Source organism: Corylus avellana, chromosome 1, assembly GCF_965113065.1.
Source record: "Corylus avellana chromosome 1, dhCorAvel1.hap1.2, whole genome shotgun sequence".
NCBI lineage: Eukaryota > Viridiplantae > Streptophyta > Magnoliopsida > Fagales > Betulaceae > Corylus > Corylus avellana.
In genome coordinates, this window is record NC_142490.1 from 27,375,473 (window position 1) to 27,389,930 (window position 14,458).

The 14,458-nt window shown below is 38.1% G+C and overlaps 1 pseudogene; it reads left to right on the forward strand.

The window, feature by feature from the left end:
* Positions 1–970: 970 nt before the first annotated feature.
* Positions 971–8,298, forward strand: LOC132169621 (pentatricopeptide repeat-containing protein At2g22070-like; annotated as a pseudogene).
* Positions 8,299–14,458: the final 6,160 nt, after the last annotated feature.

A 14,458-nucleotide genomic window follows, 5' to 3' on the forward strand; every position in this document is an offset into this window, starting at 1 on the left:
TAAAAAAAATGAAAATCAAGGACATTTTGGTCTTTTTTTTGTATTTTTAATAGCTAAAATTAACGAAAGGGTTCTAATTGAGAGTAATTGAAAGTTCAGGGGTCCAAAAGGAGAGATTTGGAAGTTCAGAGATTCGTAAAATCGGGTGGAAGTTCAGGGGGCCAAAGTAAAGTTTTCCCTTAATTTTTAAATTATAGGATAAAATATACTTTACTGCTTGAATTATCCATCTATTTATACTTTTAACCCTAATGTTTAAAAAGTGACACTTTACCTCCCCAAACTTCCAAATTGTTGCAATTCGACTATTTTTCCCAAAATGCCCACATCCCAAGTTAAAAAAAAAAAAAAAAAAAAAAAAAAAAAAAAAAACACAAATAAAAAATTAAGGGGTGGCCGAAGCCACCCCCAGGCCCAACTGGGGTGGCCGGCCACCCCTTTATTTTTTTATTTTTTAAAAAAACTTTAATTAAAAAAAAAAATTGGGATGGGGGCATTTGGGAAAAGAAAAAAGTCGTAATGGTCGAATTGCAACAATATATTTAGAAGTTTGGGGGAGGGGGGGGGGGGGGGGAGGGTAAAGTGTCACTTTTTAAACATTGGGGTTAAAAGTGCAAATAGGTGGATAATTGGGGGGGGGGGGGGGAGGGGGAGTAAAATGTATTTTCCCCTAAATTGTAAATATATTTTGAGCCACTTGTTACGAATAATTGTTCAGGTAACACTAATTAATGAGAAATGTTAGGGTTAATAAGTTTATCATATTTAGTCTATATTTTCTTATAAATTCAATTGATCAACTCTTAGATTTGTGGGGTTCACCATTGATTTATGTGACGTTCCCATAAGTCCATAAATCAAATGGTTGATTGTGAGAAATTATGAGCTAAATATAGAAAAAATATTGACCTCTAACATTTTTTCTAAAGATTATATTGAATGGAGACCACACTTTATAAAGCGGAGATAAACCATTACTAATATTCTTGCTTCATGTGCCACTATTGAAGCTTTGGATATTGGTAGGAAGGTTCACTCATTCTTCATTAAACATGGGCTTGGTAGATGTATTCCTATGGCAAATTCCATGCTAAACATGTATGTTAAGTGTGGTGATTCAATAACAGAATTTTTTTTTTTTTTTGATAGAATGAGGTTGAGGAACACGTCATCATGGAACATTATGATTTCATTGCATATGGAGTCTGCTTGGGTTGACCTGGCTCTTGGCCAATTCAAACAGATGGCATAACGAGATGTAGTTTTATGGAATTCAATTGTTGCAAGTTACAACAGCATGGTTTTGATGTTGAAGCGCTGGAAATCTTCTCAAACATGTTGAAGGATTCTTAACTAAAGCCTGATAAGTTCACATTGACAAGTGCTTTGTCAGCCTGCACCAATCTTGAGAAGTTAAATTCTGGGAAACAAATCTATGCCTACATCATTAGAACTGAGTTTGATACCACTAGGGCAGTTGCGAATGCTTTGGCTTCAATGTATGCTAAGTCCGGTGGGGTTGAAATTGCAAGAAAGATTGTGGAGCAAAGCCGTTCTTCAGCTTTCAATGTTATAGCTTTTACAACCTTGTTGGATGGCTACATCAAGCTTGGGGATATAAACCCTGCCAGACAGATATTTGACTCATTAAGGGACCGCGATGTGGTTGCATGGACAACTATGATTGTAGGTTATGTGCAGAATGGCTTGAATAATGAAGCTTTGGAGCTTTTCAGATCAATGATCAAACAACCACACTCAAGCAGCCATGTTAAGTGTCAGTTCAAGCTTGGTTTCTTTGTATCATGGCAAACAAATTCATTTAAGTGCCATAAGATCATGGGAAGCATCATCTGTTTCTGTGAGTAATGCTCTAATTACCATGTATGCCAAAGCTGGAAGCCTTAACAATGCAAAGCAAGTATTAAATCTAATACCGAATAATCGAGATACTATCTCTTGGACGTCCATGATTAGTGCTTTGGCTCAGCATGGTCATGGAGAAGAAGCCATAGAACTTTTTGAAGAGATACTAGTAGTTGGTATTAAACCTAGCCATTTAACTTATGTTGGTGTGCTCTCTGCCTATACACATGTGGGATTGGTGGAATAGGGTCGAAGGTATTATCATTTGATGCAAGATCTACATAAAATTGAATCCACCTTAAGCCATTATGCATGCATGATTGACCTATTTGGGTGTGCTGGATTGCTACAAGAAGCACATGATTTCATAAAAGTATGCCTGTTGAACCAGATGTCAGATCTAAAATAATTTAGTAAGGACTAAGAATATGGCTGAATAACTTTATGTATTCAATAATTCATACCGAATGATACATGAGTTTATATAAGGTAATTACAATGTAAATGTAAGGAAAAAATAACTATACAAATTTAGCATCTATTACACACAATCATCCATGATATTATATGATTGTGTGTTTACAAAACAACCTATACGATTACATCAAATCTTTCCTTATATGTGCATATCTTCATGTCATAGCAGCAAGGAGAGATGATCTTCTTTCCTTAGCTACATCATTGACTGATGGTAAGGCTGGATGTGATGAATCACAAGGATCCTCGACAGCTGCAAGATCCTTGTCTTTATGCGATTTTACTATGCTAACTGATGAGGATGATGTGGCTGCATAGTCAGTGAGTTTGATAGGTTGACCTGGCAACTTAAGTGGCACGAGTGTGTCATGTAGTCTAACATTCCCCCGCAAGTTAATGGGTGGAGAGCACACTTTTAGCTTGTCTTTGAGAAGAAGAAACCGATTGGTAGTGAGGCCCTTAGTGAAGATATCGGCAATTTGATCAAGGGTGGACAGATATTTAGTGGTGACATCCTTGTTGACCACTTTCTCACGGATGAAGTGATAGCCCACCTCAATATGTTTGATGCGTGCATGATATACTGGATTAGAAGCCAGGGTTAATGCACCAAGATTGTCACACCATAGAGTAGGAGAGCAATGGAGATAAATCTGCAGTTCTTGAAGAAGCATTCTCAACTAGAAGAGCTCAGCCGTAGCAAAGGCTAAGGATCGGTATTCAGCCTCAGTACATTTAGACACAATTGGCTGCTTCTTAGCACACCAGCTAATGAGACAAGGTCCCAAGAAGAGAGTATAGCCAGTAGTGGACCTCCTGTCATCAGGGTTGCCTGCCCAATCCGAGTCACTATAGGCATTGAGGTCAAGGGAACCTTTAGCAAAGTGTAAACCATGATTGATTGAGCCTTTGAGATATCTAAAAACCCTCTTGGCTGCAGTCCAATGTGTAGAAGTAAGAGAGTGCATGAATTGGCAGAGTTGGTTAACAGCAAAGGAAATGTCGGGCCTAGTTAAAGTCTAGTATTGAAGTGCTCCTACTAAATTCTGTATTCAGAGGCATTTGGGAGAGGATCACCATCAAGCTAAGAGAGCTGAGAACCAGTTGGAAGAAGTGTCTTGGCAGGCTTAGCTCCTGTCATATTGACACGGCCTAGGAGATCAGACACATACTTGGTTTGAGAGAGGTGAAGTCCTCCTGACAGGGGCTGGACATCCAAGAAGTAATGCAAAAAGCCTAGATCCTTCATGGCAAAGGATTGCTGCTGGCAAGAAACAAGATGTTGAATTGCAGGAATGGAGTTTCCAGTGACAATGATGTCATCTACATAAATGAGGAGAAAGAGATGCACATTGTTGTGATGGAGAATGAAAAGAGAGTAATCCACTTTGGATTCAATAAATCCAAGAGCAAGCAAGGTAGCAACAAGCCTGGTAAACCAAGCCCTAGGTGCTTGCTTGAGTCCATAGATAGCCTTTTGAAGTTTGCAAACATGGTTAGGGAATCGGTTGTCAATAAAACCTGGTGGCAATTCCATAAAGATCTCCTCTTGTAAATTACCATGGAGGAAGGCATTGGAGACGTCCAATTGTCTAGTAGGCCATTGAAAGTGAACTGCCAAGGCAAGGATAGCTCGTATGGTTGCAGATTTGACCACATGACTGAAGGTTTTAGTGTAATCCAGACCATCTCGTTGTTGAAACCCCTTAGCTACAAGTCGAGCCTTAAATCTGTCAAGAGTGCCGTCAGCTTTCTGTTTCACCTTAAAAACCCATTTATTAGTGATAACATTGTGATGAGGTGGCCTAGGGCAAAGGGTCCAGGTTTGATTGGCTTGGAGAGCTTGGAATTCTTCCTGCGTGGCTTGTTGCCAGTGAGAAGATTTGACTGCTTGGGAAAAACTAGTGGGAGCAGAAGGGAGGTGTGACAAAGGAGCATTAGAATGAAGGGCGATTAGAGGATGTCTAGTGGATAGGAAGAGCTTGTAGTTGGGGAATGTTTTGGATTTGCGAGTGCTATCCTGAAGTCTGGTGATCATGGGATGATAGGGTATAGGAACAGGTGCTTCGATTGAAGGAGAAAGAGATGTTTCTGTTGCAGTGGCTGGAGTTGCTATAGCTGGTGATACAATGGAAAGGGAAGATGGTTCCGTATGAGAGGTTGTGGGGGAGGTTGAGGGTGAGCTAGGGGCAGCTATATGGATGAATTCAATGGACACAGCTTTAGTGACTAAATCAGGACATGCAGAGTGAACAGGCTATACTAGAGGTTCAACAGCAATAGATTGAGGAGCATGTGTGGCAGAGATAGAATGTACTAAAATAGGAGTAGAAGGATTTACCTTGGTTGGAGCAGATTCATTTGCAGAGGGCTGCAGTGGAGTGGACAACCAATCTTTTGCTGGATAGGTAGTCTCATCAAAAACAGCATGTCTAGTGATGATGGTCTTTTTGGATAGGGGTTCATAACATCTGTAGCCTCTGTAATTAGAGTAGTAGCCAAGAAAGATGCATTTCTTTGATCTATACATCAACTTGTGAGCATTGTAAGGTCTGAGAAGATAACAAGCACAACCAAAGACTTTGAGGAGAGAATAATCAGGCTGTTTGTGAAGCAATTTGAAGTAAGGAAAGTGATTTTTCAGCACGGTTGTGGGAAGTCTATTGATTAGGTAGATTGCAGTATTGAATGCATCAACCCAATAAGAAAAGGGAAGGTGGGATTGAGCTAGTAGGGCTAAACCAGTATCCACTATATGCCTATGTTTCCTTTCAGCAAGACCATTTTGTTGAGGGGTATGAGGACACGAAATTCTGTGGAAGATACCAATTGAACTTAGGAGGTGTTTGAATTGATTGGAGGTGAATTCCCCTCCTCCATCAGATTGAAAGGCCTTGATTTTCTTAGACAATAAGTTCTCTACTAGGCTTTTGAATTGTACAAAACATGCAAAGGTATCTGATTTGTTATGCATTGGATAAATCTAGGAAAACCTTGAGTAGCTGTCAATGAAAATCACATAGTAACGACATCCATTAAGAGAAGGAATTGGAGAACACCATAAATTAGAATGTATTATTTCTAATGGTTGGGCAGTTACATTATTAGAATCAGAAAAAGGAAGACACTTAGACTTTGCTACTTGACAAGGTTCACACAAATTTTCATTTGAGATAGGACCAAGTACAGGTAGGTTTATAAGTTGTTTGATTTTATTCAAAATAGGAGGTCCAGGGTGCCCTAACCGACTATGCCATATCTTGGAGGAGGCTGTGACTCCGAGGAATGCTGAAACCTTATTGACTTTATTGGCTGATTTGGGCAAAAAGATTGGATAGAGTCCATCCCTACTTGGCCCTTGCAAAAGAGTCTGCCCTGTGAGGTTGTCCTTCACGAAGAAATGAGAGTCAGTTAGTATAACTAGCACTTGTTGTCTACACAAAATTGATGTATAGATAACAAGTTAGCTGCTGCAGAAGGACAGTGCAAAATATGTTTCAATTTGAAGGGGTATTTGAAAGGGTGTTTAGAATTGTACAAAATAGATGAACCTATGTTGGATATGGGCAAACCTGTGCCATTACCTATAGCAACCTCATCGTCACCTTTAAAGGGTTCTTGAAGCATCAGATTGCCTAAGGCAGCCGTGACATGGTTGTTAGCTCCACTGTCAGCAAACCAAGGGTCTTCATCATTGTGTTCTGCAGCAAAGGAATGAGTTCGAGCCATCATAGTAGACAACTGTGGAGGTGGATTCTTCCCTTGGTAAAAGTAATCCATTTGGTGATAGCAGTCCAGTGCTAAGTGTCCAGGCTTCCCACAAATTTTACAGGATGCTCTAGGAGAAAATGAAGTAGGAGAAGGGCCAATGGGAGGTGTACAAAGAATGGATTTCTGTGAGAAGTGATTGCCTCCTGGTCGCCTGAGATTGTTTTGGTAGTTGTTTGTTTGGTAGCCTTTTGGCTGATTGGACTGATATGAATTCCTTGAGTAGCCTCCTGCAGGCTGGTATGAATTCTTGGAGTAGCCCCCTGACTTCCCTTTGTTGTAGTTGTCACTTGGATGTCTTGGTTTTTTAGAGTAAAGGGCAAAATTGCCTAATTCAGTGAGTGGATGTGGCAATGATTGATGGCTATTGAGCAGGATCTCATGGTTGAGTAGTTCACACTGAAATTCTTCAAAGGTCATGGATGTTGTTCAAGTGGTGAAGTTGAACAAGGTAATGAAGGTGGTATAGGCAGGATTCAGGCCTCCAAGGATGTAGGAGATGAGATCATCATCTCCTGCAGGCTGTCCTGCAGCAGCAAGCATGTCTAAACATGATTTGATTTTATTGAGGAATTCTAAGCAAGACTTAGAACCCTGATTGAGAGTTTGCAACTGTCTCTTTAAGTATGAAACTCTGGCCTTGGACTAGGATGCATACCTAGTGGACAGTGTGGTCCAAACTAGCCTAGCTGTCTTTAATCCATCGTGGGAGGATAGCATATAGTCTGACATTGTTGTGTTGAACCAACTAAGAAGGCTTTGATCCTTCTTCTACCAAAGTGAGTAATCTGGATTCACTGTTGTGGTGACTTGTCCAGTTTCATCAATGACATATTTGAGACGACATGTCTCACTCCCATCAACAAGACCCATCAGATCATGGGTATTCAGAATTGGGTTGAAATGACTTACCCAATTCAGGTAATCTGTAGGGCCATCAAGTTTGGTGGAGATTTGTTGAGTGATACTAGGTAAGGTGAAGGTAGTGGTGACTGGTGCAGGAGATGCGGAGCTGAGGGAGTTGGTTAGAGGTGCAGCAGAAGATGAGGAAGAAGCAGAGGAATTGGCCATTGTTGCAGGATCGAAGAAGTTTTCCTTTCACTGCTTTGATACCATAAAATAATTCAGTGAGGACTAAGAATATGGCTGAATAACTTTCTGTATTCAATAATTCATACCGAATGATACATGAGTTTATATAAGCTAATTACAATGTAAATGTAAGGAAAGAATAACTATACAAATCAAGCATCTATTACACACAATCATCCATGATATTATATGATTGTGTGTTTACAAAACAACCTATAAGATTACATCAAATCTTTCCTTATGTGTGCATATCTTCATGTCATAGCAGCAAGGAGAGATGATCTTCTTTTCTTAGCTGCATCATTGACTGATGGTAAGGCTAGATGTGATGAATCACAAGGATCCTCGACAGCTGCAAGATCTTTGTCTTTATGAGATTTTGCTATGCTAATTGATGAAGATGATGTGGCTGCATAGTCAGTGAGTTTGATAGGTTGACCTGACAGCTTAGGTGGCTTAAGTGTGTCATGTAGTCTAACAATATCTTGGGGTTCACTTTTACCTTCTTGTAAGGTTCATAAAAATGTGGACCTAGCAAAAGTTGCGGCAAAAGGATTGCTTCTTCTTGAGACTTGCAATAGTGGGGCCTACTCATTCCTAACTAACTTATATTTAGCTTGTGGGAGATCACGGGATGCTGCTGCTAAAATTAGAAAATCAAGGAAAGATAGAGGAGTAAAGAAAGATCAAGGATTCAGTTGGCTTCAGGTACAGAACAAAGTCCATGTCTTTGGGGTCGAAGATGGGCTTCACCCACAGAAAGATGCCATATACCATATGATGGAAAGGATCTGGAAGTAGATAAAAAAGATGGGTTTCATTCCTGATACTAAATCAGTACTATGCGACCTTGAGCAAGAGGTAAAGGAACATATGCTTAGACATCACAGTGAAAAACTTGCGATTGCATTTGGGCTATTAAGTACTCCAGAGAACACTACCTTGAGAATTATGAAGAACCTTAGAGTATGTAATGATTGTCATTCCACCATAAAATTTATCTCCAAGCTTGTGGTCAGAGAAATTATTGTGAAAGACTCTACTCATTTTCACCATTTCAAGGATGGTTCCTGCTCTTGTCAAGATTATTGGTAGCCTAAAAAGGATGGGATTTAAAAAGAAAAAGAATCTGATGGTGAAGTGAGCAAAAATTTCATGTATGTAGCATCCAAAATGTTGATGATCGATGTAGAAAACAGGTGTAGCTTTCCTTATATGTTATTCTGTAAAGCTTTTGGCCCCCTGCTGATATTACTTTCCATTTTAGTTCTGCATCATGGGCATCGGAGGATGCTTTTGGAATGAACATGAGAACGTTATGTAATTGCTTGTGCTAGGTTGCTGTATCTTGAAGATGCAATGCAACTGTTTTGACACAATGGATATTTCCAACGACTGTATGGCATTTATTGGGACATCTTTATGCTCGAGCCAACCTGTGAAGTATATGAAATCTGGTATATACTTACATTTATCTTTTAGTATTTCTACTATTGACACCAGCGTTGGTGTTGTTATATTACTCTTGTATGAATTAAAATTGAAACGCCAATAAACTAAAAATAGGTTTTGCGTGTTGATTATTAAGAAGAAGAAGAAAAAAAAAAGAAAAAAAAAAGGAATTGAAGAAAATTGATGGTAATCATGCATGCATTTGATTTTAGGCCTTTCATTGTCATGATGTAAAGAGTCCATAAATTATATACATGTTTGTATTGATTCTTATAAAGGCTACTCATGATTACCAAAGTGTCTTGGCCTTGTTGTAAGACAAAATCACTATGAAGCAAACCCCACCAAGGATTCATCCCTTGAGAATAGTAATAGAAACCTGTTTTGTTAAACTCGTTGCGTTCTAATGGAAAGAAATTGTTAGCCTCATTGCACCCTGCTTTATCTTATGATGCGAAAGGCTTCTTGACTATACAATACCTTTCTTGACTATTCAATACCTTTACTTTAGCACCGATGTCCAGTTCAGCTACCATAGATTGTTAAACAATGTGATCTTTTTTATAGATTGGTAGAGACTATATTATACAACTTACTGGCGTGCATGCAAAGTACTCCTAATGGAGCAAGAATCATTCCGAGATATTGCTTTGCTTTGCATCCAATAACTTGGGTGATGAGCCAAAGAAATTACATTTATGAAATCTATATACCAGTTGATAAATGCCAAATGTTACACATTTAAACCCCTTAACTCACATATGTTAATTCTTTAGCATTGTTATTTGTTTGATTTTGTTTCGTTTTTGTGTTTCTGGCCTTTAAATGAAAGACGCAACAGCCATATTCATTGGGATGGTAACTGCACCGGTAACATCAATTATAGTATAAAATTATGAAATTTTCCTTTTGGTTTCATTAACTTAAGTAAAATGTATTTGTAAAGGAAGCCCAATTTCTCTTTCCACCTTCATATGAAAGACTTTGAACACACCCAATACCTGATCTTTGGTTTTCAAAGCAAACACCCATACCTTTCTAGAGTGGTCATCAATAATAGTCACATAATAAAGAGCACCACCTAGAGTTTTAGTGTTCATAGTGCAGACATCAGTGTGAACTAAATCAAGAATATTAGACTTTCTTGATGAAGAGGATTTTTGAAATGAAACTCTTCTTTGTTTTCCAACAAGACAATGAGTATAGGGCGTTAGTGACGAACCTTTATTATTAGGTAGGAGCTGTTCCTTGGCGAGAATCTGAAGTCCCTTCTCACTCATGTGACCAAGCCTCTTGTGCCATTGCTTAGTGGAGTTTTCATTCTCAACAACAATCGCATCTCCCTTGACTAGTCTTCCAGCTGTCTTGTAGAGAGTGTTGGTCTTCTTTCCCCTGGCTAAGATAAGAGAACCTTTGCTCAGTTTCCACTGTCCACCTCCAAGGTAATTGCGGTAGCCTTCATCATCAAGTTTCCCAATAGAAATCAAGTTGAAGTGCATTTCAAGAACATGTCTGACATCCTTAAGAATCAATTTGCACCCAATGCTGGTTTCTAGCTGTATATCTCTCATGCCCACAACTTTACACTTTGCTTCATTTCCCATCCTAACCCAACCAAAATCGCCATTGGTGTAGAAAGAGAAGAAATCTCTATGTGGAGTAATATGAAAAGATGCTGTTGTATCAACTACCCACGTAGATTCATCACATGCGAGATTAGCATAAGCTTCATCAAAAGCTAATACCACATCACCATCAGATGCAACTACTGCAGTGTCTTTTTCTTCTTGACGTTCTTCGTCTTTTCCCAACTGTTCCCTCTTAAACTTTCTGCAATCTCTTCTTATATGCCCAGGCTTGCCACAGTGAAAACATTTTATGTCTATTTTTGAATAGGACTTTCCTCTTGACTTGTCACGACTGTCACACCTGCGAGGTTTTCTGCTTTTACTTCTCCCCCGCCTTTCTATAACAAGTGCCTTTGAATGAGAAAAAATACCTTGCTCTTTTCTTCTTGCCTCTTCATTGAACATACTGTCTTTTACCATACCCATAGTTATCACACCATTGGGAGCCGAATTACTGAGTGACACCACCAAGGTTTCCTAACTGTCTGGCAAAGAACTCACCACAAGTAATGCTTGCACCTCATCATCTAGTGCAAGTTTCATGGTAGACAACTCATTCAACATTCCCTAAAAATTACTCAAATGCTCCGTAACACTATGCCCATCTTTGTACTTCAAATTCATAAGCCTTCTTATCACAAAAGCTTTGTTTTGAGCAGTCTTTTGTTCATAACGACACTCTAACTTCTGCCAAAGACCATAAGCATCAACTTCTTTAGCTACATGATGAAAGACACTTTGATCAACCTACTGCCTAATATATCCAACGGCTTTCCTATTCAATTTCTTTCAATCATTGTTGGTTACAGCAACTGGTTTGACACCTTTCAACTCAATGGGGTCAAACAATTCCTTGCAATACAAAATACTTTCATCCTAGTCTTCCAAATTGAATAATTGGAAGCTGTGAGTTTAACCATGCTAGTAAATGACTCTTCCATTTAATTCACACAAGAACTCCACACGAACAATGAACCAAAAGGCTCTGATACCACTTTGTTAGGGGTGAACACCAATTTCAGATGCTCAGCGGAATTAATCTACCCCTCTTTGTGCAAATTAAATAGTCATACAAAAGCAAAATAATAATCAAGCAAGACACCAAGATTTTTACGTGGAAAACCCACTAATGCGAAGGTAAAAACCACGAGACCTAGTCCAGTTAAATCTTCCACTATCAACAATAATGAGTTTACAATTGTCTTCCTTAGAGAAATATCTAGAGGTTATCACCACATCAAGAATACATGCATTCTTGGATTAAACATAAATTCATCACCCTAAAGTGGATTCCAATAAGAATAAAGAAAGATCTCACCAAGTAGGTATTAGCAACCAAGTGATTGGAGAGGAATTCCAATGATCGACACCAATCAATACGTAGCACTCGTCGTCATGAGCAACACTCTAAAATTGCATCAAGATCGAACCACAAACTAACCTCCAATCTCTGACAGATGTAAATAGGCGAAACCCTTTTTTTTCTTTTTCTTTTTCTCTCTCCCTGCGCCGCACTCTTTTCTTTTTCTCTCTTTTTTTCTTTTTGTCTCACGCTTTCTTTTACATAGCACACAAAGGGTTATATCTCTTTTTTTCTTTTTGTCTCCCTTTGTTGCTTGCCATGTGGGTTGGTCTCCACATAAAGAGGGAGCACCCCAACAACTTTTTATATCACATTATTTACTTTTTACTACTATTCAAATAAAAATATCACTACGAAACAAAATTTTTCTACTTTTCAAGACCACCTTTTCACTTTTCTATACCAATCATTATTTTTATTTTTAAGTGTTTTTTTTTTTTTTTATTGTGAACAGTGCAGTGTAATGTCATGTTGGTGGTTGCCAAACGGCACCTTTGTCACTTGTAGGTTCTTATCTTCCTAGGTTCCTCTACCGTTTGTAAGTTCTTCTCTTCCTGCTAGATGATGTTAATTGGTCTACTGGAGGTTCTTCTCTTCTTGCTATATGAGTAAACCATATGTTGTGCATTCCTATTGCATGATTTAGATTTTTTTTTTTTTTTTGTTACTTGCAAACTTGTTTCTAGTACTTGTTTAGATCTTTTTTTCTTGTACATTCCTACTACGTGATTATTGATCTTTTCAATCATTTTGAACGCCATTCTATTTTGGTTAGCGGGTTGTGGTGGATTTTGTCACAACTTTGAGATTTTTGCTATTGCACATTTAAACCTTTGCATTTCCAGTTCGCTTTGATGGCATCTTGGTGATTGCATTTAGGTGAGGGTGGGTTACATAGTTGGCTGAGATATTGTGGCATTTGAAACTCCAAGATCCAGAGTTGGGGATGGCTGATAATGGTTAAAAAGCACTTGATTTCGTTGTCTTGTTGTTTGCATTTGTGAGGTGAATGCACTACTAAGGAATTGAAGATTTCATATGTGGTTGTAAAGCTTGTTGTTATCTCAGTTTTACTGTGATTGATCTCAGTTTATGCTACTAAAGATCGATTTATGATTTATGGCAAATATGGGTTGTGATTTAGGTTATGATCTTTCAGTATATGTTTTGTAAATTGATCTTCCATTACGTTTGATATTTCTTTATAAACGATTTATATATAATTTTTCATATACGGAGTTGTATAAGGATAATGTTGATAGTTTGAGGAATTTTATTTGGGGAGAATACACTTTATCCACCTAAACTATCCACCCATTTGCATTTTTAACCTCAATGTTTAAAAAGTGACACTTTACCCCTAGAGTATCTGACATTGACACTTAATCTCCTGAAGTATTTTGAGTTGACACCCCCCCCCCTAAGTTGACACTTTATCCCCCCAAAACTTAGTTACTTTGCCGGGGGGGCAGTGTCAACTCAAAATACTTCAGGGGGTAAAGTGTCTTTCATGGGGGTCAAGTGTCAATGTCAGATACTTTGGGGGGGGGTAAAGTGTTACTTTTTAAACATTGGGGTTAAAAGTGCAAATTGGTGGATAGTTTAGGAGGCAAATGTATTTTCCCCATTTTATTTTGTGTGCTTTACAGGAATTGTTAGCATTTGTTTTCTTTTATGGAAAATTACAATTTATCCCCACAAAGTTTCAATTTTTTTTTAGTTCGACCAATATTATCCCAAAATTTCCATATTGCCCATAATTTTTATTTTTTTAAAAAAATTGGGGGTGCAAAAATGGCCAAATGGCCAAAACTGAATTTTTTTTAATAAAAAATTAAAAATTAAAAATTAGGGGCAATATGGGAAGTTTTGGATACAATTGGTCAAATTGCAAAAATTTGAAACTTTGGGGGGTTGGATTGCAAAAATTGAAACTTTGATGTTCGAATTGGAAAACGCTGTCAACTTTGGGGGGATAAACTGTAATTTTCCTTTCTTTTTTTTTTTTACTTTGCTTTGATTTGGGCAAATGTTTTGATATGTGCTTTTAGGATGGATTCCCAAGTGCAAGGAGATGTTTCCTTCATGAATTTGTTCGAGGGAGATACTAGTATGAAAAACTCATTTTTGGGTGAATCTCAACAAGCTCCACTGTCTGTTGATCACTTTCAACCCCAATTTGTTATGGCTTCCACTAAGAAATCACAATAGGGTTCCAACTTCTTTGTAGAGGAAGACAAGCTCTTGGTATCGTCGTGGCTAAATGTTGGCATGGATGTTGTGCAAGGAACTGACCAGACACATTGTGTATTTTGGGAAAGAATTCAAGCATACTTCCATCAACATAAGGAGTTCTCTTCTAAATGAGTTCATACCTCCTTAATGAATAGGTAGTCAATCATTCAAAAATCGGTTACTAAGTTTACTACTTGCATGAATCAGATTGAACATATCCACCAAAGTGGTACTAATGAGCAATACAAGGTATTACTTATTTTAAAAGCATGCACTCTTTCCCATTCAATTACCTATAGTTTCATGTTTCACTAACACTTAATATTAAATACTTTAGCTTGGATTTTGTAGATAAAAAATGGACTAATCAGGGAATTTGACGAATATTGCTCCCATAAAGGGATATCACCACAATCAGGTGACTTCAAAGGTATGACTTCCAAATTCAGTTATTCTACTTCAATATTTTTGGCATAGGGTAAAACATTCACTAACATAATGTTACAATCAGGTAAAAGAGCAAATATAAGGGAATAGAAGTGGTCACCCATTGGTGACATTACAATCACCATAGATG